Source organism: Panthera tigris, chromosome A1 (genome assembly GCF_018350195.1).
Source record: "Panthera tigris isolate Pti1 chromosome A1, P.tigris_Pti1_mat1.1, whole genome shotgun sequence".
Lineage (NCBI taxonomy): Eukaryota > Metazoa > Chordata > Mammalia > Carnivora > Felidae > Panthera > Panthera tigris.
The window spans coordinates 21,189,757-21,214,882 of NC_056660.1; the positions used below are offsets into that span (position 1 = coordinate 21,189,757).

At 31.9% G+C, this 25,126-nt stretch overlaps 1 long non-coding RNA gene across 3 annotated transcripts in view; it reads left to right on the forward strand.

Moving 5' to 3' along the window:
* The first annotated feature begins 741 nt into the window (after positions 1–741).
* The window catches only part of LOC102960903, a 44,094-nt gene continuing 19,709 nt past the window's right edge, over positions 742–25,126 (forward strand). The window contains exons 1-6 of one of the 3 annotated variants that reach the window (XR_006210767.1): positions 742–2,818; positions 8,819–8,970; positions 10,071–10,137; positions 21,007–21,089; positions 22,865–22,938; positions 24,313–24,428. This is a non-coding gene — a long non-coding RNA (uncharacterized LOC102960903). Of the gene's footprint in view, positions 2,819–8,818; positions 8,971–10,070; positions 10,138–21,006; positions 21,090–22,154; positions 22,340–22,864; positions 22,939–24,312; positions 24,429–25,126 lie in introns of those variants that run through there. The other 2 variants (XR_006210777.1, XR_006210781.1) reach the window with 2 other exon arrangements.

The following is a 25,126-nucleotide window of genomic DNA, read 5'->3' on the forward strand; positions in this document are numbered from 1 at the left end:
TATTATTATTACGTATAGTATCCATATTTCTCTGTAGAAATTGATAATTCTCATTTATTTTCTATTGTAAGGACTAGAAAAGTCATTTATTCCCTCTGGAAAACAATGGTGGGTAAAGGTGTTGCCAGTAGCTCTACTCTTTTTAAAGCTATGTTTATATAACATGGGGGAGAGGGAACTAGAGAAGGTAAGGTGTCAGTCTTCCTGGTAGCATTGATATTCATTTGTTTGCCTTTCAATTTTTTTTTAAACTCCAAATAAAAGTGCAATTTTAAACTTTGCTTTAATGCTATTAACTTGTCTTAGTTGTACGTGTACAAAATGTAGCCTCCAGTGTTTGCAAGTAACACTACATTTTTTCTAATCAGATTAATATCACTTTTTAATGTTACCAAAAACTGGAACCAAGGATGAAAATTTCACAATAGCTTTCATATTCTGGATCCCTTGTTTCATCATGTTTTGTGTACTACATTTTTGTTTTTTGTTTGTGAAGACATGTATATTTTTATTTCTGTTTATTGGCATGCAGTAACAATATACTTTAATATTGGTCAGTTAATAAGATTTACAAGAAAAAAATGCCCAGAGACTGTATTGGGTATTTCTTCTATGTGATACATAAGCTTTCTCCAATTAAAAAAATCAGTTAAATACACTATTTTGAAATTTTATTGTATAAAAATTTGTCTCTCATTTTAAAAAATTTCACTGGCCTAAAATTGGCTTTTTTCTTTTTTCCTTTTGTTTAGTGAAACTTAATAATTCCCACATTGATTTCTTTTTAACCCTTTTTTAGAAGAAACAGGTTATTGGTCTGATTATGACTAGAAAGCACATTTTAGAAAGAACTGTCATGCCAGAGTGTTCATGTACATGTAGTTTTGTTATTTCTTACTGTTACTAATTTTTATTTAGCAAACTTAGAAACACTGTGGCCAGGCAACTAATTTGGCATGTAATTAGACTCAAACTATGACTTGCTGAAATTTGGTAGCCCCACATCTCTTAAGACCAAAGGAAATCAATAATAAACTACCACTTTCAAATAAGTGTCAAAAATTAGATTAAGTCATTTTTGCTAGTGATAGTATTAGACTTTAAAGTCGTGATTGTCTTAAGAGTAGTATCACTTTTAGAATTTCACGTTACTAATAAATGTTTATATGTTTGTCTGATTATTTGCATATACAAATGACTGTAGAGGCTTCCTATAAATACTGCTTTCTTATAGGGAAATGATTTTCCTTTGCCTTTTTCCTCCCCAGTGTCTGTCTTAGAGATGCTTTAAAGGATCTCCTTTTAGAAAGACAAGTTTCAAATATGAACTGATATTAAGTACACATACTAATTTTATTTTTAATATTTTTTATCTAATTATGAGAAGTTTAATATACTTTTTTTATTACTGTCATATTTCACTAAAAAGTCTTTGCCCTGGAAAAATTTTGCACTGGGTTTTAAGTGTGTAAATAACTACTTTGTAATATGTTTGACATTGAGTTGTACTAGTTTGGGGAGGCTACATCTTTTTTTTCTTATCATACACATTTGGTTTAATATTTGTCTTTGATCCAAACCTCTTTTGTTCTTTATTGTCTAGTATTTGTTGTTTCCCCACTATTTAAAAACTTTTGGCATGGAGTACATAATGGTTTCTATTTTCTTTCTGTGATTTTTAAAGTTGTGACACCTTAATTTTCAGAGTGCTCAAATATAGAAAACTTTGTTTAGATCTTTTGAGAAGGACTATGTAGAAATGATTTTAATGTTTCAAAATGTCATGGTTTTTGGATTGATGTTTGTGAGTTACATATGTGTACTATTTGTTGTTAAATATTTGGCGGCAGAGGAATAAAGGTTTTTTGGTTCTCATTTCTTTTCCTAAGCTATTCTTAAATAACAGTAGAAAACTGAACTCGTTAACATACAGTACAGTATAAACCTATGGTAATTTAACAACTTTATATTTTTACATAATTGCCATTAAATCATTAAGATTCAAGTGAAACAAATGAAGAAGCCACTTCTATACATTTGGTTACACCATCTACCTGGCAATATTAAAAAACCATTGGCCCAATAGTCATCCACTTGTTACTTATAAATATTTTAATTTATTTAAAAAGTTAATTCTAAATTTTTTTTCTGTTAGAACTGTAATGTCTTAAAATATTTGGAAATATCAGTATAATTGTTCACTTGGGCATGGCAAAAGACCAAACTTAAGAATAATAATTTCTGTCATCATTAAAATGTTTGATAATTTGGGGAGAAAGGTAGTTAAAAATTTATCTCTGTCTCTTGAGTAGTTCTTTTAACTGTGGATTTTATGAGTTTTAGAAACACAAACTGTATTTCTGATATTTTCCTTATGGAGTCACCTTTACCAGTCCTCCAGCACTTATACACACACACACACACACACACACACACACACACAACTTTGAAAATGAATGCCCTAAAGAGAAATGAAAGCAGAAACATATTAATCTGATTTGTTTGAAGAGGCTTCAGATGATAAAGCATATCACAGGTGTTTCTAATCAAGTTATTTCTGCTTAAAAAACATTATTTTCAAGTTAGGGTTTCTTTGAACACAGGCAAGATTGGGGTCATTTTGAAGATTTTTACCTTCGTGTTCAGGGATCAACTGTGGAACTGCAGGAGGCGGAAATCTGTTGAGTGTCTTCATGCTATAATACATGACATTTTTATTGCAGGTTTTGACCTTTAGGAGAGAGCCAATTCTGGAGAACAACCTAACTTCTCTGATTGAACACTCACATAATGCATTGGAACATGATAGGAGATTAAGGTATACTAATGAATTTTAAAAGCATACTATTTCATATCTTTGCAGTATAATTGGACTAGACCATTAGTAAAGCTAGAACTTTTAGGTGAGCTAAAACCAATAAAGATTTATTAATAGACAGAAATCTGTGGTCAGGTAGGCTTCTCTTATTAAAACTCCACATTTTTTAATATAATTGCTATTCTCATCGACTTTTATTAGATCCAGTCTCAACTGAATTTATTCATTCTAAAAATAAGAATATATATAGTGATTTTTCTTTTTTTTTTTTTAAGGTTATTATATTGGTATATAAAGAAGAATTAAATAGTACACTTTTCATCTCATAAAATGAAAGGTTTAAATCAAATAGAATTTGGTGCTTGGCTGTTTGACAGGTATAATGATAGGTAGAGCCTATAAGTTTAGGTAAGATTAATGAGACTATTTTAAGAGAATTTAAAGTATTCGAGATACCATCCTAACCAAAAGTGGCATTTTGGTTGAAACTGAAAAGCCCACTTTCTTAAGCAGAAACTAGTATCTTACTCATAGGTACTCTGAATAAAATATTTAAATTGTTCATATCAAAAGTTACAGACTATAAAAATGTAGAATACCAAAACTTCCAGTGACTTAATTTTACCTCCAAAATACTTTATCACAGAGCCACTTTTCTAGTATATTTTGTCTGATTTTTATAGTTTTTTGAAGGCTTCAGATACTTAGCTAATAAAAATTTTGATTGTTTTGTAAACAGTGACCTGGTATAATGAAAATGAACTTACTGAACAATATTACTAAGCAGTGGTTAATTTTTGCATGGTAAAAATATTAATCACATGATAAAGTATTAACCCTAACGTATTTTTAAAAAAAGTATTTGCTAAAGTGAGGTTTACTAAAATAGAGCATAATATGAATTTTTCTTTAAAATTTTTTTCACCTAAAAATATTTACTTTATATGCTTACGATACAGGAGAGCTAGCAAAGATTTGTTTTCCTAAGAAAAGTGTTAATTTTGTCTCATGAGTGAAGTGTAATTGTCATATAACTGCTTGTATCTTTAAATGTTATTTTAAAGCAAATTCTCTAATGTGTGTTTGAACATTTAGATACGTAACAAAATATTTAAAAACTAATATTCAGCATTTATTATAAGATACTAGATAATCCAGGAATGTGAATTCATTAACAGTTAAAGCTAAATAAAATGTTAAAATTTAATAGAAATCAGTTTAATATAAGGGCAAAGTTCACATATTGATATCATTATACTGTAAGGTGTCACTATATACTGTTGGAGATAAATACAGGGTATTGAATGTCTTCATAGCTTAGATTTGAGAATGCTATAAATAAGCAGCTTAGTTTAAATAAGATGGAAATGAATACAACTTTTTCCCCCTCTAACTTAACCAGTGATTTTCAGATTAGAAAACATTAAGATGAAAAGTGAAAAATGTGGTTTCTGAATGTCTGAAAAATAAAAACAAATCCAGATTCAATTTATCAGTTTCAATCCAGATATCTTTGCACACAGCCTGTTGTTAAATGGAGGAAGAGTGGTAGCTTTTGAGTTGATATTTTAGATAAAGACATCAATCCCCAGAGTTTCTAATTTAGAGAGTTTATGATTTATGATCTTTTAAGTTGTCAAAACTTATTATTTGGACACAAATATTTAGCACCATAAAATCATCTCTCTATAACTATATACTGGCTTATAAACTTCCAAATTTTTAGCTTAGTAAATAATCTAACATGTAAGAGATTTGGTGCAAATATTAATAGTTTTCTTGTATTTGGTCAGCTCTTACAGGATAAGAAACTTTAACCTAATTAGTAGTGTGTGTTATTTTAGAAGACAGGTTAATAAAGGCTTTTACTGCTATGTGTGATTGGCTATCCTTTAACTACCCCTTAAAGGACATTTTCTACGGATTTTAGGTGTTTTAAATTTGCAAACCTGATTATCTATATCTAAGCCTTGGTAAGTACTTTATCATACCAGGATTTGGGGAAAAAGACTTACTGTGGTTTTTTTTCTCTGATACACTTCTTATTTGGGCAGTGTTTATATTCTGGGTTAAATGCATTTTCCGGGTGAAAAAATATTCATTTTCAGGAAAAATTCTTAATTGTTTCTAAAATACAGTTATACTGTCAGTGTTCAAATTTTTTTGAAATAGTTATCCTTAGCAGGGAAAGAGTATTAGGATAAACTAGAATAGAGAAAATTTAACATGTCCACTCAGGTACTTGAAATTCTTCATTGTCATTGGTAAATAATTCTAGTTTATAAGGACAACGTATTTTAAGCAGTTTCTCAGCTGTAACAACTTTCTTTATTGTGGTTTTGTAATGTTGCTGTGGATTCATTAAAGAATAGTCAATTAAAAATTTTTTTTAATGTTTATTTGAGGCAGTTTTGTATGTGTGTATTTTGTGGTGTTTCTTGACCAACCAATAAAATATATTCTTAGTCTATTTTTTCTTTTCAGAATTATAATTTCTGATAACCATTTTCAAAACAATATTTAAGTAATGAGAAGATTTAAATTTTTCATTAAATATCATTTTGAAGTAAAATTTCAGTTCTTAGCACGACAAAACACAGTTTTGGTATTTTATTAACATGTATGATTTGGCTTAGTTTTACTTTCCTGTTTCATGATTAGAGTCACTTGGAAGAGAAACATGTAGTGTATTTCAGATGTAGTTCCCGAGACTGATTAATCCATTGGTTAATAGTTCATTAATTTGTTTTTTGTGTCTTAATTTTTAAATATCCTTTTTTGATATTTGCTGTTAGTTTTTTCCATTGTTTGGCTTTCATAATAAATGTATTATAGTATTTTTGTTGCCCTGTGATCCTCAGAATTACTTCTTTTATTTTTATTAGCATTATTTGTTACTGAACTGCTGCTAAACAGAACAGTTGTTTTTCAATTTTGATAAAAATAAAAGATTGGGTTTTTCCCTTTTTTTCCCCCACAAAATGTTTTTATCTGAATTTTAGGTACTTCTGTTTTATACTTTTATTTTTAATAAATCCCAAATCTAGCCTTCTTGACTAGATATTATTTAAATTCAGCCAGTTCTAGCATTTAAAAAAATAATTTATAGATGTCCTAATTTTCCTGAGTTTTTAAATATTTTTCAGAATCAAAAATTGCTTAAGGCATTAAAAGATAAGGATTACATTTAAAATTGAAGTATGAATTTAATGCTATTGAATATAAATAGGATCACATTTAAATTTAAAGATAATTTGACAGAATACTTCTATTTGTTACTCATCATTTGATATTATGTACTAAGTTTTTAGCTTCATATTACACATTTAAAGTAGATAAATTACATGTGGAAATTTTTTTAATAGTTGGAGTTTTTTTGTAAAAGAAAAAAAAGTTTATGGGCTAAAATCTTCTTTGTTAATAGGGTCTGATTGCAAACATATGGTGATGATTAGATATGTGGAACTTGGGAGTCTGGAGCTTTTTATAAGCAAAATATAATTTCATTTCTTGATTAAATTTTAGATACTTTCTTATTTTCCAGGAGAATGGATAGGAAAGATAATATGAATTTATGAATTCATGGCAAATCTGGCTAAAACTTTTCTGAGAATTTTGATAATTGAGCAGTTAAATCTAAACTAGGAGCTGAAGATCATTACATGTGTCATTAATTTTTTTCCTTAGATACATTATAGGTTCACTTTCTAATAAAAACACTAATTTTGTCTTCTACTCTTCCCATCCTACTTTTTAAGAAAAAAAAAAATTCTTAAATAATTGTATCATATAGTGATGTAAGCAGACCTGCTAGGTAGGTTGGGCCTGAACCATTTTTGTCTTCTGTGTCAGTTGCATATGCTTTTCTTAGCTTGCTGCTTCAGCAGCAGCAGCAGCAACAATGAATAAACAAGTATCACCACAGCCCTTGTTCTTGTCCCTTACAGCTGGGAGCAGGGGCTGGGAGATTGCTGCTGCTTGTCAGCTGTTGTACAGAATAGCATCAATATGCAATAATGGTGGCCAAAGGAGCCTACACCCACCAGCTTTTACAGACCAGGTAGGAAGGGCCCAACTATCATAACCCATATATAGCATAATAAATACTTTTTTTGACAAAAGGTACTTTTTTTCCCAAAGCTGCAGAAAGAGAACAGTAGTTGCTTACAGTTCTTAGACTTACATTTTTCTATTATTTACTCTGTGGCTTTAGTTATTTAATTTTTGTTCAGTTAATTTCACGTATGAATGGAAAACTGTCTTGTTTCTGGAAGTATGCATGGTATGTTTCATGTTTTTCACTTTTAAGCTGGTAGATTGGAAAAAAACTATTAATAAGTTGCTGATAACACAAGTTATGTATTGTATTAAGGAAAGAGAAGTTGATTATGGCCACATTGGAGTGTTTCTTTCACTTTGGGGCCATATTCTGAGCCCATGTTATCTTTGTTTATAGCCCAAACAAACAAGGCCAAATTCTTGCTGATTTCACTATAACTAAAAAGAATACCCCATACTACTTAGTGTTGTATTTAACTAAAGACAGAGCAGGCTGCAGGTGGAAACTCATTAAGTCTTTACTTTTTCATACTGTTAAAATAATGTTTTATATCTGAAAGTTCAGATTATTCTAAATCTTTTGGAATTAGGTCTTTGTAATATCAAATGATACAGAACGGTGTTTTTTATTTTTACAATTTAAATTAGCACAGCTTTGCATAACCTAAATATCTGCATTTTTCTCACCTTTTGTATCTAAATAATTCCAGTAGGTTATAGTTACAAGGAAGTGAATGTTAGATTTCTATTAATGTTCAGATTTCATCTGTAGTTAATGAAGTGTAGGTAGAAAACTACAAATGACATTTTATTTTGTATAAGCCTAATATCCCAATTTAAAGTTTTGACATTTGCGGTAGCATTCTTTTTAAAAGGTAATCATAGTTTTTCCCTGGTCATCTTCATTAAAATTACAACTAATCACTCCTACTCTTAATGTTTTCCCTTACCAATCACAGTAAACTCAGAATATGAATTTCCTGCTAATACTGTTGAAACAAGCTTTGTTGTAGTATGTGCTTAGTTTTGTCTGAAATAATAAATGAGCTCAAAACCTGATCTAATGTGAAATTAAATGTATTCAGCCATAAATTGAAATTACTTTTTTTTTTTTTAACTAATACTAGAATGTTGTCTTTAATGTGTTTGATGTAATTTAACAGATAACATTTTAGTTACCTGCTCTTAATCAAAAAGTGAGTTACATAATCCTTTATATTGAAAATATCTTGTTTTTGCTATGAATTACTACATAAACTGTCTATGGACCACCTGTACCGGAATAACTTAGAATAAAGCATTTTTCCAGACCTGCAGAATCAGAATCTCTGGAGCTGGGACTCAGAAATTTGTACTTTTTACAAGCTCCACATGAGTTCTTTTAGAAGCACTACATGTGAGGAGCACTGCCCAAAATGAAATGGGGGAGGATTCTTCACATCAATAAACCATTTATATTTTCTGCTTCTCCCTGCCCCCAGCCCCTTTGGTCATCATGGATCCAAACTCAGTAACTACTTCTGAATCTTATCATCTCTACCACAGTAGTTCTAGATTAAGTCTTGTTATTTCCTCAGTCATGTGAAGAAAATCAGTATTATGAGAGCTTTATTTTTGTTCAAGTATCTTGGGGCAAATTTTAGTCTCTGGTACATTTAGTATACCTATGTTAGACCTACACTTGATAAAAACAGAAGGATTTGGTCATTTAAGAATTTTAAAATTTTTCCTCTGGATAGTGGCTATTTTTCTTAAATATACTTCCAAACATTGGAGAAAATAAAGAAGAACTTCTTATATGCTGCTTATGGGAGCATTTGACAATGTCGGAGTAAAGTTGAAGATATACATAGGCTTGAACCCAACAATTCCGTTCCTAGATGTTCTAGGTAAACTGAGACATGTATGAAAAAGTCTTATAGTTACTTTTATTTTTAATAGGAAAAAATCAAAAGTACTATAAATGTTAAGCAACAGGAGAATGGCAAATTGTGTCATAGTCATATGATGAACTGTTTATTATACTGCTGTTTAAGTGAGAGCTCTGTGATCATGGATGAATGTCTTCGGCGAACAAAAACAAGTTGCAAAAGGTTGTATATTATATAATATTTATATAAGATATATAGCATTTATGTAAAGCTAGAAAGCAATGATATATATGGTTTTAAGTACTTGATTTTATAGTAGTAGTAGTGTAAAAGCATGTATAGGAAATAAATGCCAAATTCAAGATTGTAATTTTATATTGGGAGAGAAAGGAATGGGATCAGGGTATGGTACGAAAAGGATTCAACTATATGCATAGGCTTTTTCTTTAAAAAAAAAAAAAAAAAAAAACGTAAAGCAAAATAAGCCTGGCAGAATATTAGAATTCCATGAGAAGGCCAGGGATTTGAAATTTTCCTGTGGATTTGAAATATTTTTTCAAATATATCAAAAAATGTGCTGTCTTTATTTTGGTGAAGATCTTCTACAATAAGATGTATACTTAGGATGCTCCTAAAAGCATGGATGACTTTATTCTATTTGTTCTATATCTTACAGTAACTAATAGAAATAGTACTTCCTACTCTTGTAAATAAAGGACAGCCTTGGAGGCAATTTTTCTTATCACTGCTCTTCCATTTACCCTTGAATTCAGACAGTTTCACAATAGTATTTTCTTTTGTTACGGCTATCGATCATAACATTATTTTCAGAATTTGTTTATGCATTTGAAACTCCAACTTAAGCTTTGTATTATACTGTTTTACAGTAGAATTCTTGGAATTAAGCAATATATGGATTTTTACATTTTGCATTTGTATACATGTTACATGTGTGTATGTGTGTGAGAGAAAGATTGGTCAATCTTGAGGTATGATCTTGAATTTATCTTAAAATATCTGCACTTAGATGATGTCCTCTAGAAGCTGAGTGTACTCCAAGTCAGACATGAAGTGTGAGTTTTAGTTGCACTTAGATATTTGACTTTTAAACTTTGAGAAGGTAATAGTAATAGAAAAGTGAATTCTAAAAACTAATGATAACACTTTGGACTGAAACAGGTAAATGCTGCTTGGTGTTCATAATCTGTGATTGTGCTGTATAAGGATCAGAAAGCTTTGATTATCAACTTTAGCTGAAAATTTTATTAACTTCTATAATGTGATCAATTTTTTAAAGTCTTCACTCTTATTTTTTTTCCTAGGTTTAATAAAGATAAAATGAAGACCATAATAAAATAGTCCCCTACTTAGCCCAGCAATTCTTACCTTGTAAGTATCAACTCTCAGTTAATATTTAGTATTAACCTCTGCCATTGCTATAAAAAGTTAGTGTTTCGCTACAGGTGTTGCTTTATTTCTGAATGACAAGTTTCTTATCTCCCCGTACCCCCTACACATTGAAGGTTGGTATTAATTTAATCCAGTTTAGGACAAGAATAATGCCATTGCTTTGAATAAGTTTTCTATTTTGGAAAGTATTTTACAGCAAGGCCCTATTTTCTAAATCTGAGAATCATAATTTTAAACACTTGTCCTCCAAAGGAATTGATAAATAAGTAATTATCTTTATTATTATTAGTCAAGCTTATTTTTTTTTTTTTTTAAATGTTTATATATTTATTTTGAGAGAGAGAAAGAAAGAGACAAGCAGGCTCCATGCTGTCAGTGCAGAGTACAGTCTAGGGCTCAATTTCACCAACTGTGAGATCATGACCTGAGCTGAAATGAAGAGTTGAATGCTTCACTGACTGAGCCACCCAGGTGCCCCCCATTAGTCAGGTTTATTGATAGTTATTTTATGGTTTTATAAATTGGAAGGATTCTCTCCACTTGAGAGAGAGTTTTTTCATTTATTTGTTTTTATATTTCACTAAATTACCCTGCACACTTTTCTGTGAGATACTTAAAATTTAGCTGTTAAACTTCAGAAAGTGGAAAAGACAGGAAGGCAATCCCTTTTCCTTCCTTTTATACATACATACATGCACACCTCTTTCTTAGAATAAACATTTGTACCCTGATTCATTTAACTTTTGAGAAACTTACAAATTCTAAGGAAAAAATTTTAACAGGTTAGCTAAAATTGACGTCATACCCCTAGAAAAACTCAAAATCAAGGTCATGGTAAATACACAAGATAACTATTTTCCTAAAAATATTTGAGACCCTGGGGTGCCTGAGTGACTCAGTCAGTTAAGCATCTAACTTGGGTTCAGGTCATGGTTTTACGGGTTTGTGAGTTCCAGCCCTGCGTTGGGCTCTGTGCTGACAGCTCAGAGCCTGGAGCCTGCTTCACATTCTGTGTCTCCCGTTTTCTGCCCCTCCCCAACTTGTGCTTGAGCTCTCGCACACATGCGCACTCTCTCTCTCAAAAATAAATAAAAAATAAAACATTTTAAAAATATTTAAAAAAAAATATTTGAGACTCTAAAGTCAAGCTACCATAAAGATTCATTTCCATCTATTCTTTGAGCTCATCCCTAAATAAAAGAAACTTAAGTGCACCTTTTTTCTGTTCGTGGTGTTGAGGGATGGCCCTGTTTTAGTGAAAACTAGTGCATCAGATTCTTCTCTACCATATCTAATACCATTGGATTAGTGACTCTGTGAATAATGTTTATGTGTCGAGGAGTGACCTTATCATAGAAGATCTGCCACTGAACTCAGTAAATAGTTTTTTGGGTAGAAATCAATTAAATATTGAAGACTTTTATTAATGAGCCAGTTTGAAGAGTAGTGGCCAAATACCACAGGTCACTTCCTTCTCTAATTTTTTTTCCTTTTTATATTTTTGTCTCTGGAAAACTAGAATGGAAACATTTGCAAATCCCCAGAGAATCCTATATAGCCCAGGCATAAGTTACTTAATTGGTCCCTTGGAAGCCAGCTCAGTTTTACTTCAGCTTACTCTTAGAAAAAGAAATCTTTTTGATTGGTATTGTGCTCCTACTGTAGATTGGAAGGTAGTTGACTTTTCAGAAAGAAATAGGTATCATTTAACTTCTAACAGATTTAAAAGCATAGATAATGTCATATTCTTAACCTTATTTCATCTCCTTTGTAAATTTCTAAGCAAATAAATAAGCTGGATATTTTCCAGCATCTTTTAAACATAGGTCATTTGCTGTATTTTATAATTGGAATGCTTTCTGTTGTCTGTTCTAGGTAGTATGTTTGGAGTTCTCTTTAATCTTAGTTACTAAGATGGTGCTGTTTCCAGTCAGTACCCAGAAAAATAGGTACATCATGACAGTAGTCAGTGATTCTGTATGATTATGCGTGGGTATCCCCTCTTTTGTCATTCTCTTCTGCTCATTTAATGCCATTCTTCAAGGAATTTTTTTAAGCTGTTCCCCACTTGTGGGATGTGGATATTCTAGAAGTTGTAGAATGTTTGTGTTTTATATATTCATTGCTGTCTGAATTAAATAATGGCAGTGTTTGGGGTTCATTTTTATAAATTGAGTAAAGAGAGGAAATTTCTTTCAAGGTTTTTTTTCAGTTTAAAGCTCTTAAATGGTTGTTGCTTAACATAAACCTTTCAGAAATAATCATATTTCGGGGTTCCTGGGTGGCTCGGTTGAGTGTCTGACTGTTGATTTCAGCTCAGGTCATGATCCCAGGGTTAAAGGGTTGGGCTCTGGGGCGCCTGGGTGGTTCAGTCAGTTGAGCATCCGACTTGGGCGCAGGTCATGATTTTGCCGTCTGTGAGTTTGAGCCCTGCGTTGGGCTCTGTGCTGACAGCTCAGAGCCTGGGGCCTGCTTCCAATTCTGTGTCTCCCTCTCTCTCTGCCCCTCCCCTGCTTATGCTCTCTCTCTGTCAAAAATAAATAAACATTTTTTAAAAAATTTAAAAAGAAAAAACAGGCTGGGCTCTGTGCTAAGCATGGAGCCTGCTTGAGATTTTCTTCCTCTCTCTTTCTTTCTCTTTTCTCTCTCTTCCTCTCCCTCTGTCCCTCTGTCCCTCTGTCCCTCTGTCCCTCTCTCCTCCCCCCCCCCCCAGCTCATGTGTCCCCTCTCTAAAATAAAACTAAAATAATACTTCTTTCTCTTTTTTCTCACTTTAAGATTTTTGAGCTGTGTTTTGTTTTTTCACATTGTAAATTTGGGTACATACACTTAAATTACATATTTCTGTTATATAAATTTAAAATAACTAGATCCATCATTTGGTGCTAAATGAAATAATATCTTTAGGTGCACTGTCAGCAATTACGATCATTGCTGCTTTTTAATTTACAACAGCAAAAACTTTAAGACCCCGACTCCCTAAATAAGAAACAGAAGATGAAGCAGAATATTAACCAGTCTGTGCTGTCATTGTTAGTCCTGTAAACCAAAGTGATGGAAACAAGTAACCTTATAATCAGTAGACTTATTATTTGTCTATTATCAAAAGCAAGTCTAGTAAGAAGAAATAACAAAAATAATTCCTTACATTAGACTGATTATCTAGATAAGTTTTTAGAATTTTTATGAAGTTAGCAATAGAATAGCAATGGCATGTAATCATACCATTTTAGAAAATATTGTCAGTTCTTGAATTATAAATAGTGTAAATGTGGAGCTGATTGAGGTACTCCAGGGCAGTAAGTAGTTAATAAGGCAAATGATATAGAATCTGTTGTTTTCAATAAAAATGTAATGCTTTTGGTATGACTCGCTAAAAATAGCTGGAATCTCATGATTGAAATTTACTCTTGTGTTAAATGGCTGTCTACCTGTGGCACTTATGAGGAATTTTTAATTATTTTGAATAATTTTATAATGTGAATGTTTCTGCGGGAAAGACTACCAAAAGAAAAAACAAAAGAACAAATTGCTCTTTTGGCACTTGGATTAGTAGTAAATAATGTTTATAATAAAAAAAAAAAATTATAAGGATGCTAGATAATCTCAGCATTTGGTGGTAAGGAAGGTTTGCAAATTTACTGATCAATTGATATTAATTTAGTTAAATATATCAAATCTAGGTTCTTAAAGGGGTATATTGTTCTATAACGTATGAACATAGAGAAAATTTACAATGTGCCACAACCATTTTTCATTGTTCAAATAACTTCTCTTTTTGAGAGTGTTTAAATCAAATGCTAGTAGTTCTATCCTTACAGTCTTACATGTTTGACATATATGTGTTGAACAGAATAATTTAAATTATTAAATGTGATCTGTCTATGCAAGGCTGTGTTTCTGCTCTCAACAAAATTGTAGCCATAAAATTTGAATTTTAGTGCCAAAATTATAGAAAGGAGTTGGGTTAGTTGTTTTCCCACCTTGAACAAGTTCTCAGTTCAAGATGGATGATTCAAAGAAGTATAATAGGAAATGTCTTATTTATGAAGTTACTTTTGATGTTTTCTTATGAAAATGAAAACAACGCAAAATTTAATAGTACAGACCTTTATTGAAATAGGAAATAAACATACAAATATAAATTCTGTTATAATAGGGATTTCAGGTTCTAAGCATAAATAGAATAGGTAACATCCCTAAACTGTTGATGCAGTCTTGCCCTTTGCTACTACCTTTTTGCCTGAAATTTGAGTTTTCAAAATGATCTCCATGTAAAAACAGAAACAGATTGAATGCAGAATTGAGATAGATACATGTCAAATTGTCAGCAATCACACCTGACTTTTTGCCAGTTTCATGCTTCCTGTTATATCCAGTAAATAAATTTCTTAAAATTCTTTTCAGTTTTGTTTTCTTTAAATTGCCTCTGTTTCTTTATTCCCTTTGTATTTAATGCCCTATCATCAAAACTTAAACATAGTTTGTCCTCCAAATCCTTAATAAAACATCTTATACTGAAATTTTCTAAGTCAGTTTTTTTTTAGTTGATCTTTATTGATTTTATTCTAATGCTCAGAGTATTAGTGTTAGAACTATAATAGAGAAACTTTTTCCTTAATGGTATAAATTGTATTTATGTCAGTTAAAATAATTGATAGAAAATAAAATTTTTATAAGAGAGCAGGTTTCAGTTTAGTATATAATTTCATCCTTTGGCCCTAGATATGTCTTCTAGAAATAGTTTTTCTGTCTTTTCTCTAGGCTAAGCATACTTAAGTCCTTCCACTGGTTCTCATAGCATGAATTCTAGATCAGTAGTATCCTGGATATTCCACTTTGGATCTGCTACATTTTGTCAGTATTGCATATAGAACTGACTGTACTCAGTGGGTTTGAGGTACACAATACAGTCTGTCTTTTATGAATAAGGTAGTTCTATCAATGTAGCCTGCCTGGTTCCACTGACTTTCTCTTTGTCATCAGCACTGTTGGTTCATGTTGAATCACAGTCCACTGAAACCCTACATTTGTCCAAAGTGTATTTCAAATCCTACCGTAAGTTAAGAAATTCAGCAGTCATTTATTAAATACCTATTCACTACTAGCTGTGTTCATAAAAGTTTAAATTTGTACAGTCTTAAAAGGGCTATGAACTAGCCATTAATAACCCATTTTACAAAAAGGAGTCTCAGAGCTCCATGTACTGAAATAACTTACCCAAGATACAAGAATTCATAAGGAATAGAGGCGCCTGGGTGGCTCAGTCTGTTGAGCATCTGGGTTTTGATTTCGGCTTAGGTCATAACCCCAGGGGTCATCAAATTGAACTCCATGTCAGGCTCTGCACTGAGTGTGGAGCCTACTTAAGATATTCATTCATTCATTCATTCTCTCTCTCTCTCTCTTTCTCTCTCTCTCACTCATTTAAAAAAAAAAAAAAAAAAAAAAAGACACAAGGGGTAGAGTCAGGATTCCATCTTGGGTCACCCAGCTTCAAATTCAGTGTTCTGTATCATTTCTCCCTCAATACATTATTTTTGCTGCATATTATATTGATTAAGTTAAGAAAAATGCAGAAAGTGGCTAGTATATTCTGTTTCATCCAGGATGATTTTAGAGCTTAGGAGACATGCCTAGAATTTTTTAATGTTTTTAAAAAAAAAATTTTTTTTTTTTAACATTTATTTATTTTTGAGACAGAGAGAGACAGAGCATGAGCAGGGGAGGGGCAGAGAGAGAGGGAGACACAGAATCTGAAACAGGCTCCAGGCTCTGAGCTGTCAGCACAGAGCCCGACGCGGGGCTCGAACTCACGGACCGCGAGATCGTTAATGTTTTTGTTAAATGCGGTAATGTCTAACATGAATGAGATGAACTGAAATTAAAGCAGCATAAGAAAGTAAATATGCCTAAACAGAAATGTTAATTGAATCAAAATTAGACTTGCAAATCAATTAATTGCAAGAAAATGAGGGGGAAAACATTTAATTTATATAAAATTTGTATCCTTTTTACTGTATTTAAAAAATTTTTAAATCTGTTAACCTGGAGTGCCTGGGTGGTTCAGTTGGTTGAATGTCCAACTCCTGATTTCAGCTCAGATCATGATCTCATGGTTCGTGAGTTCATGCCCCACATCGGGCTCTGTGCTGACAAAGAGGAGCCTGCTTGGGATTTCTCTCTCCCTCCCTCTCCCCCCCTCTCCCCCCCCCCCCCCCCCCCCCCCCCCCCCCCCCCCCGCTTACTCTCTCTCCCTCAAAATAAAGGAACATTTAAAAAAATAAATCTGGTATCTAATATGAAAAAAGCTAATTTAATGTACTTAAACATTCCTATTTACTCAGATTAATGTTCAAGGTGACTTCTTAAAACATTGATTTATTGTCTCACCTTTCAAAATGACTATTGTTTTCTTAAAAGATCATAAAAATGAAAAGTTGATACATACTTAAAAGGTGGTAAATCATAAAGATAATTAAGAGCTCATAGGCCAGAGTATAAACCACGGGGCTTGGAAGTAAAACTTTTATAAAGAAAAAGGACAAGAGTTGAATGGTTCTGTTTTCTAATTTTTATAATAGCTCTTTTTTTTTTTTTTTAATTAGATCTACATCTAACCAGTAAGGCTCTTTCCATATGTAGTTAGGGAATGTGATTTTGCTTTTAGCCAGCAAACTTGAAAGCACAGTTTAAGTGATGGAGGCGCTATATAACGTTTGTATATAAGTAGAGAAATGGCATGGGCCATACCAGGAAGCATTGCTACATAGCTAGTCCAGTTTGAATGGATGATAGGTATGAAATAATTAAGCCGGTTATTTGCTCAGCATAGTACTCAATAAGAATAATTTCCTGTATTCAAAAGTTCTTAAAACTGGTGCAATTCAATATCAGCTAGGAAGGCTGAAGATTACACTGGAAAATATAGACTTGAATTGTCCTCTAAAGTAGGAATAAATTGAAAGGGGATTAGTGAGTATTTTAGCCTCCAGCAGTAGCTTCAGTGAAGATTTAGAGAGGAGAAAGGAATATACAGTTTAGGAGAGGAAAGAACTGGAAAACAATTGACTACAAGCCTGATAAATAATTTTCTTCCACTTGCTACTTACCTGATGGCCACAGCACATGCCTGACCAGTTTTTGTCCACTCATAAATACTTAAATGCTTCTCTAACTTATAGGGACCCTTTTTTGCTAAATATGTAACCACCCATACGTAGAATAACACAATGAATAATCTTATTGTAATAATGTCTAGGTTCTCTTAAAATTCTTGATTATTTCAGAAAAGTCTACATACTACATTGGTTTATGTCTCTTAAAAGAGACCTTTTAACTGGAATGGTAGAGGCTTTTAATTGGAGAGAAGTAGGAAATACTGGATAGGTCCTGATTATACAGACCTTGATATGTGTGTGGGGGTGGGTGGGTGTGTGTGTGTAGCCTGACTTTTCTGGAATAAGTTGTCTAGATTGAAGTCCACCTCACACACAATTTCTAAATAATCATTACTTTCTTAATCAGAAAAAAAAAAATCAAGTATAGACATACTACAGTTTTATACTTTACTCAAAAGCTAGGTTTTTATGGATTATAAAACAGACTTCTTGGATTTTATCTGAATACTATTTCATTACCTGCCTGTTCTCAACATTGAATTTTAAAGGTATCTTATCTGGTTAATTTTTTTGTTTTTAAGCATCTGTAGCCAAAAAACAAGTTAAAAAAATTTTTAATGTTTGTGGATTTTATATATTTAGACATTTCATAAAACTTTCACTTTCTTTATAGGATAGTAAGAAATTATTATGCTTAATGAAATTGTCATGAAGTTTAGTTAGACCCCATAATTTAGGCCTATTCTTAAAGATACCAAAGCATGGCTAATTTCAAAATTTCTCCAGGTGTAGTATCAACATTTCATACCACAAGTGTAGTATTCCATTGTCCTGACCAAGCATAGTCATTCTGTGACCCAAGGGCTATATATAGTCAGCTCCTTAGAGGTTTACATGCAGAATTTGAAGCATACTTGAAGACAGTAATTATTACAGATTGTGTTGATGCCAGATTAAAAGTAAAATTAAGTACTTGAAAAATTGAAAGCAGTGTGCTGGTACTTAATGGTTATGTCTAAACAAAATAGAAATATTTTCATGGCATGTATTAACCTCTGAATATTTCTATCATGTGACAGTGGGAACAGTCTATAGATTCAAAGAAATTTTTAGTTTAAAATATACCCCCCCCCTTTTTTTCTTGAGACCTAGAGAGAGGGAGACACCAAATATGAAGCAGGCTCCAGGCCCTAGGTGTCAGCACAGAGCCTGAGGCGGGGCCCAAACCCACCAACCAGGAGATCATGACCTGAGCTGAAGCGAAGATGCTTAACTGAGCCACCCAGGTTTAATCCCCATTTAGAACTTACTGTTAAAAAAAAAAAAAAAAAATATTCAATGGAAAAAGGACAGTCTTCAACAAATCATTTTGGGAAAACTGAATATCAACATATAAAGGAATGAAATCGATACTTCATACTATATATAAAAATTAAAATGGGTCAAAGACCTAAATGTAAGAACTAAAACTATAAAACTCTTAGAAGAAAACATAGGGGGACGACTTCATGACAGTCTTGATTATGATTTCGTGGATAGCAAACCCAAAGCACAGGCAGCAACAACAACAAAAAGGTAAATCGGACTCCCATCAAAATTTAAGATTTTTTATGCATCACAGGACACTATCAGCAGAGTGAAAAGGCAACCTACAGAATGGGAGAAAATATTTGCAAATCATATATCCGATACAGGACTGATCTCCAGAATCAATAAAAAACTCTTACAACTCAACCACAACAACAAAATAAAAACCCAGTTAAAAAATGAGTAAAGGACTTGAATACATATTTCACTAAAGAAGATATACAAATGATCAATAAGCCTGACATGCTCAAATGACTAATCATTAGGGAAATGAAAGTCAAAACTACACCAAGATACCACCTCACATTCCCAAGGATGGCTATTATCTTTTAACAAGAAAAAAAATAGTGTTGGCAAGGATGGGGAGAAATTGGAATCCTTTTGCTTTGCTGATGGAAGTGTAAAATGGTATAGCCACTATCTAAGAAAGAAAGTATGGCAGTTTTTCAAAAACATGAAAATAGAATTAAATACCATATGATCCAGTTATACTGCTTTGGGGTTTATACCAAAAAGAATTGAAAGCAGGACTCAAACAGATATTTGTATACCATGTTTATAGCAGCAATTAATCATAATAACAGAAAGATCAAAACAACTTAAATGTTCATAGATGGACAAAATGTATATACATACAATGGAATACTACTCAGCTGTGAAAAGGAAAGATAGTGTAAAATATGCAGCAACATGGATGAACTTTGAAAAAGTTAACCCTACGTAAAAGCCAGACACACAAAAAATAAATGTTATATGATTCCATTTATATAAGGTACCTGAAATAGGCAAATTCATCAAGACAAAGTAGACTAGGGGTGTCCGGGGGCTGAGGGAATGGAAGCATGGGCACTGTTTAGTGGCTCCAGTGTCGGTGTAAATGAAAAGGTTATGGAGATGGAAGGTGGTGATAGTTATACAACAGTGTAAGTAGACTTAATGCCACAGAACTGTACCCTTTAAAATGGTAAAATTTATGTCATGTATTTAACCGCAATACTCTAAAAATAATAAGACATTATTACTGTGAAGTTTTTAAAAGAAAAAAAGATTTATTAGGGGCACCTGGATGGGTTAGTTGGTTAAGCATCTGACTCCTGATCTCTGCTCAGGTCATGATCTCACAGTTCCTGAGTTTGAGCTCCACATCAGGCCTCTGCACTGACAGTGTGGAGCCTGCTCAGTATTCTTTTTGAGACAGAGCGAGACAGAGCATGAACGGGGGAGGGTCAGAGAGAGGGAGACATAGAATCTGAAGCAGGCTCCAGGCTCTGATCTGTCAGCACAGAGCCCGATGCGGGGCTTGAACCCACGAACTGTGAGATCATGACCTGAGCCAAAGTCAGACGCTTAACTGACTGAGCCACCCAGCTGCCCCTTAAATGATTTTAAATTCTGAGAAGGAATTGTGTCCGTATACTAACTAGTGTAACAATTGGGACAGTGCCTGGCACATAGTAGGTATTAAGATATTTGTTAAATGAAAAAAGTACGTACATAAATTTTGTATATTTGAAAATACCATGTTTACATTTTTGTTTGGAAAGTGGGAAAGGGTAGCCTAAAGAACTGTTCCAAATGTAGTTGGTAAATACAAATATGTATTACGTATTTCTCAAGTCATTGTAGCATAGCCATTTTAATGATGAGAAAACTGGAGCAAAAGGTTATCGAGGCTTAAACTAGAGTGGTGGCAGTTTCCTTGTATCTTTTAGAGAAAGAGGTTATTACATTCCTACATCTGAGTAAGTGGAAACTGTTCAGGAGTGTATTTCCATGCCTGGTGAAGAGGGGAGGCCGATAGGATAAAGGAAGATCAAGAGCCACAGGATTCCAATTTTATTTCTCATCTCTGGGTGCAAAGTTGATTCATCTTCCAAAGGCTTCATAATCTTTAATTCTTATGTAAAGTGATGTCCAACTTTTAACAGAGTAACTATTCTAAAAAAGGGATAAATGTTAAGAGTAAGATAATACTTGGATTTTTTTAAGATAAATTAATTAGAAAATTCACTTTATTTAGCGTTAAAATATTTCATGTGACATCATCTTTTCCTTTAAAAGTACATCTGCATTTTGTTAGCTTAAGTTTATTGAAACTGAGCTCTTATATGTCATTTCTTATTTTTCCTTTGACATGAAGTCTTACCTACTGGATGGAAGATGTCTTTAGAAAGGCATACTGCAAGGAATGAACTGCTGTCTGTAAATTTTGCTTTTACCAAGGTAAAGACCAAGTTTTATGAATTCACTTTGTGTTTATAAAAGGAAAAAAAACTTTTATATATTTAATACATTCAAAAATTTGCTTAAATATTTAACTTTATTGGCTTATTAAGTTGACAAAGGGGGAGGAAATGCTTAGCTTTTCCTCATATTACACATCTTTGTGTTCCTAACCCATAGCAATATGCTTAGCACGTAGTAGGCTTTCCTTAAACATTTGATGTAGAAATAAATTTTACTATTCTACTTAAAAGCTCCTAAGAAATAGCTATTTATGTATACTTTGTCTGTTATAATCTTTAAATATTGGTTTCTTAATGTATTCTCTTCTAAAAGAAAAAAATTTTTTGTATCTTCAGGTGCTAATGTGTGTTTAAAAAACAAAACCTTGGAGTAAAGTAGCAGCACATAATGGTTTGTGGATTTTGAAAAGGTGCAGGCCATATTGTGCTGCCTCAAAAATACAAGGATCTGATCTTCTGAAAAAAAGATATTTCTTTTTATTCATAGCTCTTATGATAGTGATGTCAGCAGTGCCTTAGCAGCACGTAAATATTGGCGTTAAGATTCTAAAATTATCTCCAGTATTAACTGTGCTGCTGAAGTAAGGCTGGCCATGTTCTACAGTCTAATATGTTTTATATTTTAATATGTCTTAATATGTATTAACATCATTGATATATCTTCAGTTTTATTGATAATGTATTTTCAATATTATTGAGAATCTTGTTATCTTTAGTATGATTCTATAAAAATAAGTAGTAACTTTTAAGATGTATTTGTATTAACATGGTTGTGGGGTGCCTGGCTGGCTCAGTCGGTAGAGTGTGTAACGCTTGCTCTCGGAATTGTAAGTTCAAGTACCACATTGCGTGTAGAGATTACTTAAAATCTGTAAAAAAAAAAAATAATATAAGTGCAATTTAATAATAGTGTTGAATGCCATCAAGAGTTTATTGAAAGAGCTTATACAGAACCGAATTTACTTTAATGCATATTTATATTCATTGTAGATACTGAAATTTTTAAATACTCATTTTTCCTTTGTTTCTCCAGTAAAATGAAGTTTAAAAATATTTGCTTATTTCACAGATAAGTGTGCATTATAAAATATACATTCTGAACAGAACTTACAAGACAATTTTTAGTAATGTTTCTAAATATTTCGTTAGAAGGGGGAAATTTCAAAACGTGTGAATTAAATCCCTGAAATCCTGGGTCTCAAAATGCTCTTAATCATAAACTCAAAGGTAGGAAAGACCTTACAGATGACCAGCCTATTTTTTGGGTGGCTCAGGAAACAAATTCAAATTAGGTAATTTGCCCCACGTGACAGATTAGAATCTGAATCCTATGCCTTCTGACTTTACACTATCATTGTTTTATCTTGTTTCTATTAAATCCTTAGCTGAAGATTTTTGACAAGTTGAAAATGTGACTTTGTTTGCTTTTTTATAGTCAATATTTAACTTCAGAGTAAAAGTAAAAATTATTATTATAGTTACTAATTTTATAGATGTAACAGTTGAAATTTTTAATTTAAGATTTAAAGAAAAATGTTTTCTTTACCTTCTGTTTCTTATTTATTGTTTTATTAAGTCATTAAACTAAAAATTAATGTTCAGGACAAGATAGGTGTTTTTGTGTAGCATATCACACTTTTGGTCTTCTTTTCTACAAGGAATAGTTTACCCTTTTCAATTGCAGCCAAGTAGGAAATCTACAAAATAAAAGCACTTCTTAACAAATCATTTCCAATTATTATTGTCTTTTAGAAACCCTAAAAGTATTTCAGATGTAATTTAAGGAATTGTAATCAAGGATCTTCTTTTTAAAGTCTAATGTGAAGGTAAAGAAAATATGTAAGGCAAAGCTCTCATTTTTAAAAACAATTTTTCCCCAGCAAAAATTTTTTTCCCCAAATTAGGAAGCAGTGTACCATATATACGGTAGCTAGAATTAAATGCCAGCTTTTACATTAAGTACAATTAAGCACTATTGACTTGGTGCTTTGAAAAATCATTCATCAAGCTGTTCACCTCTTTTCCTTTATTTCATTTCAACTATTTTATGAAAGACTAACAAATATAACTTTTGATTCCACTGAAAGTACTCCAAGATTTAACATCTAGATTCTTGGAAATATTTATTAAATGAATTACAAAGTTTGTCCACTATTTTCCAGAATAACTCAGGAATTAGATACCTTTTTTCCTGTTTTTGTTTTTCTAAGTATATTATATTTAGTCTAATCTGCCTTCTAAATGAAAGAGAGAAAACCTGGATTTTACATTTACTAGGTGAATTTTTATATCTAGGTCCTCCAGATGTGAAGAAGGAACACTTGGGGCTATTATTGCTAAATGAAAACTTTTCTTGTTTTAATCCTGAGAATAGATTAAAGGAAAATGAAAATATTGGTAAAGTGAGAAACTATAGAAAAACTGTTACAATGAAATTTATCATAACAGCATTCAGCTTCTTTCCAGTCTCTTAAGAGGAAGTAGCCTGTCAGTACCTAATGAAACACACACATTTAGGTAATTCAGCAGAACTGGAAGTTGTATTTGTACGAGTTAATACACTTTCATCTTTGTGTAATTTTGCACACATTAAAAGCAAATAGTAAAATAAAAGTTGTACCTTTTAATGTTAACCTTAATTTGACTATTTTTACAAAGAAAAAATAAGTATATACAGGTATGTGTTTTCATTTTTTCCATCATCTTTGGGGAAAAAATGCTCATCTTCTTTCATTCAGGTTTCTTTTTAAGTTGATGCCAAATAATTTCAATATTGAGCATCTTAAATCTGTTACTTGGAATATGGATTGAGTTTGTTTGGAGCTAACTCAGAGGACTCAGGCAAGTATTCAGGAGGTAGCAAGAGGAATATTGTAATAGTTGAATAACTCAGTTCACATCCTGTATTTAAAGGCAGATCTCTTAAGGTCACACATATTGATATGTGATAGTAAATATGAAAATTTGGCCTTAGACTTAATTCTGTACTCAACAATGAAGATTTTCTTCAATCAATTATATATCCTTTTGGTTGTTAGAGAATTACATGTTGTTTTTAAGCCACTAAGTGTCATTATGGGTATATGCCCAGGTTAGCTGTATTGGATTAGCAAGATTATGCTTGCATAAACTGTGATCTCTGTTAATGATTTATCTATTTAGAAATTGACATTCTAAATCAATTTTTTTTCCTTTTACAGGTGGATATTACTATCCCTTATTCATCGAAAAAGTTTTATTCTCAGTGTTGTTTCTCATTGAGTATTAACAAAAAGAAAAATTAATGTTCCAAACTTTTCAGATAGATTTGGTTCTAGTAAGTATTTAGACATACTATTTGCATAGCTAGAAGAAGAAATGAGACCATCATCATTTCCAGCTAACATTTTTTATTTTCATCTGTTATCAAAGGATTTCTTATAATTTCTGTCTTATTAATAGCTTGAGCCCCTTTAATGCAGAATTAACTCACACCAGAAATGTGAGAGTATATATTCTTGCCTTATTTATTTATAAATATATCTCACAAATTTCTGAATTTTTTTTTAAAGCTATATATGAAGCTATATATGAAGAAAAAAATAATTGACAAAATAAATATTAAGTTTAAACCTCTAATGTTAAAGTTACTGTGTGAGGTGACAAATTATTTGCTTTTTTTTTTTTTTTTTTGTCTTTATTTTACTGAAATTAAATTCAACATTTATAATTTCTATTTGGGTCTATTTCTTGATTACTAATACATTGAATTCATGTAAAAACTTTATGAGTAATATACTGAAATTAACATACTGATGATTACAGTTCTCCCTTAATTCTGTGGAACTTTGAATAATCTGGTATTACATTCTTGCAATTGAACTTTTGTGTTTTGAAGAAATGTAAACTGCCTGGAAAATGTTGTTATTGTTTGTATTTATCATATGCCATAGGATTAGATTTTGTTTGAGAAATTTTTAGCTACCTATTTACACAAAATGCTACTCAATTTGATTAACTTGTTATTCAAAGGTA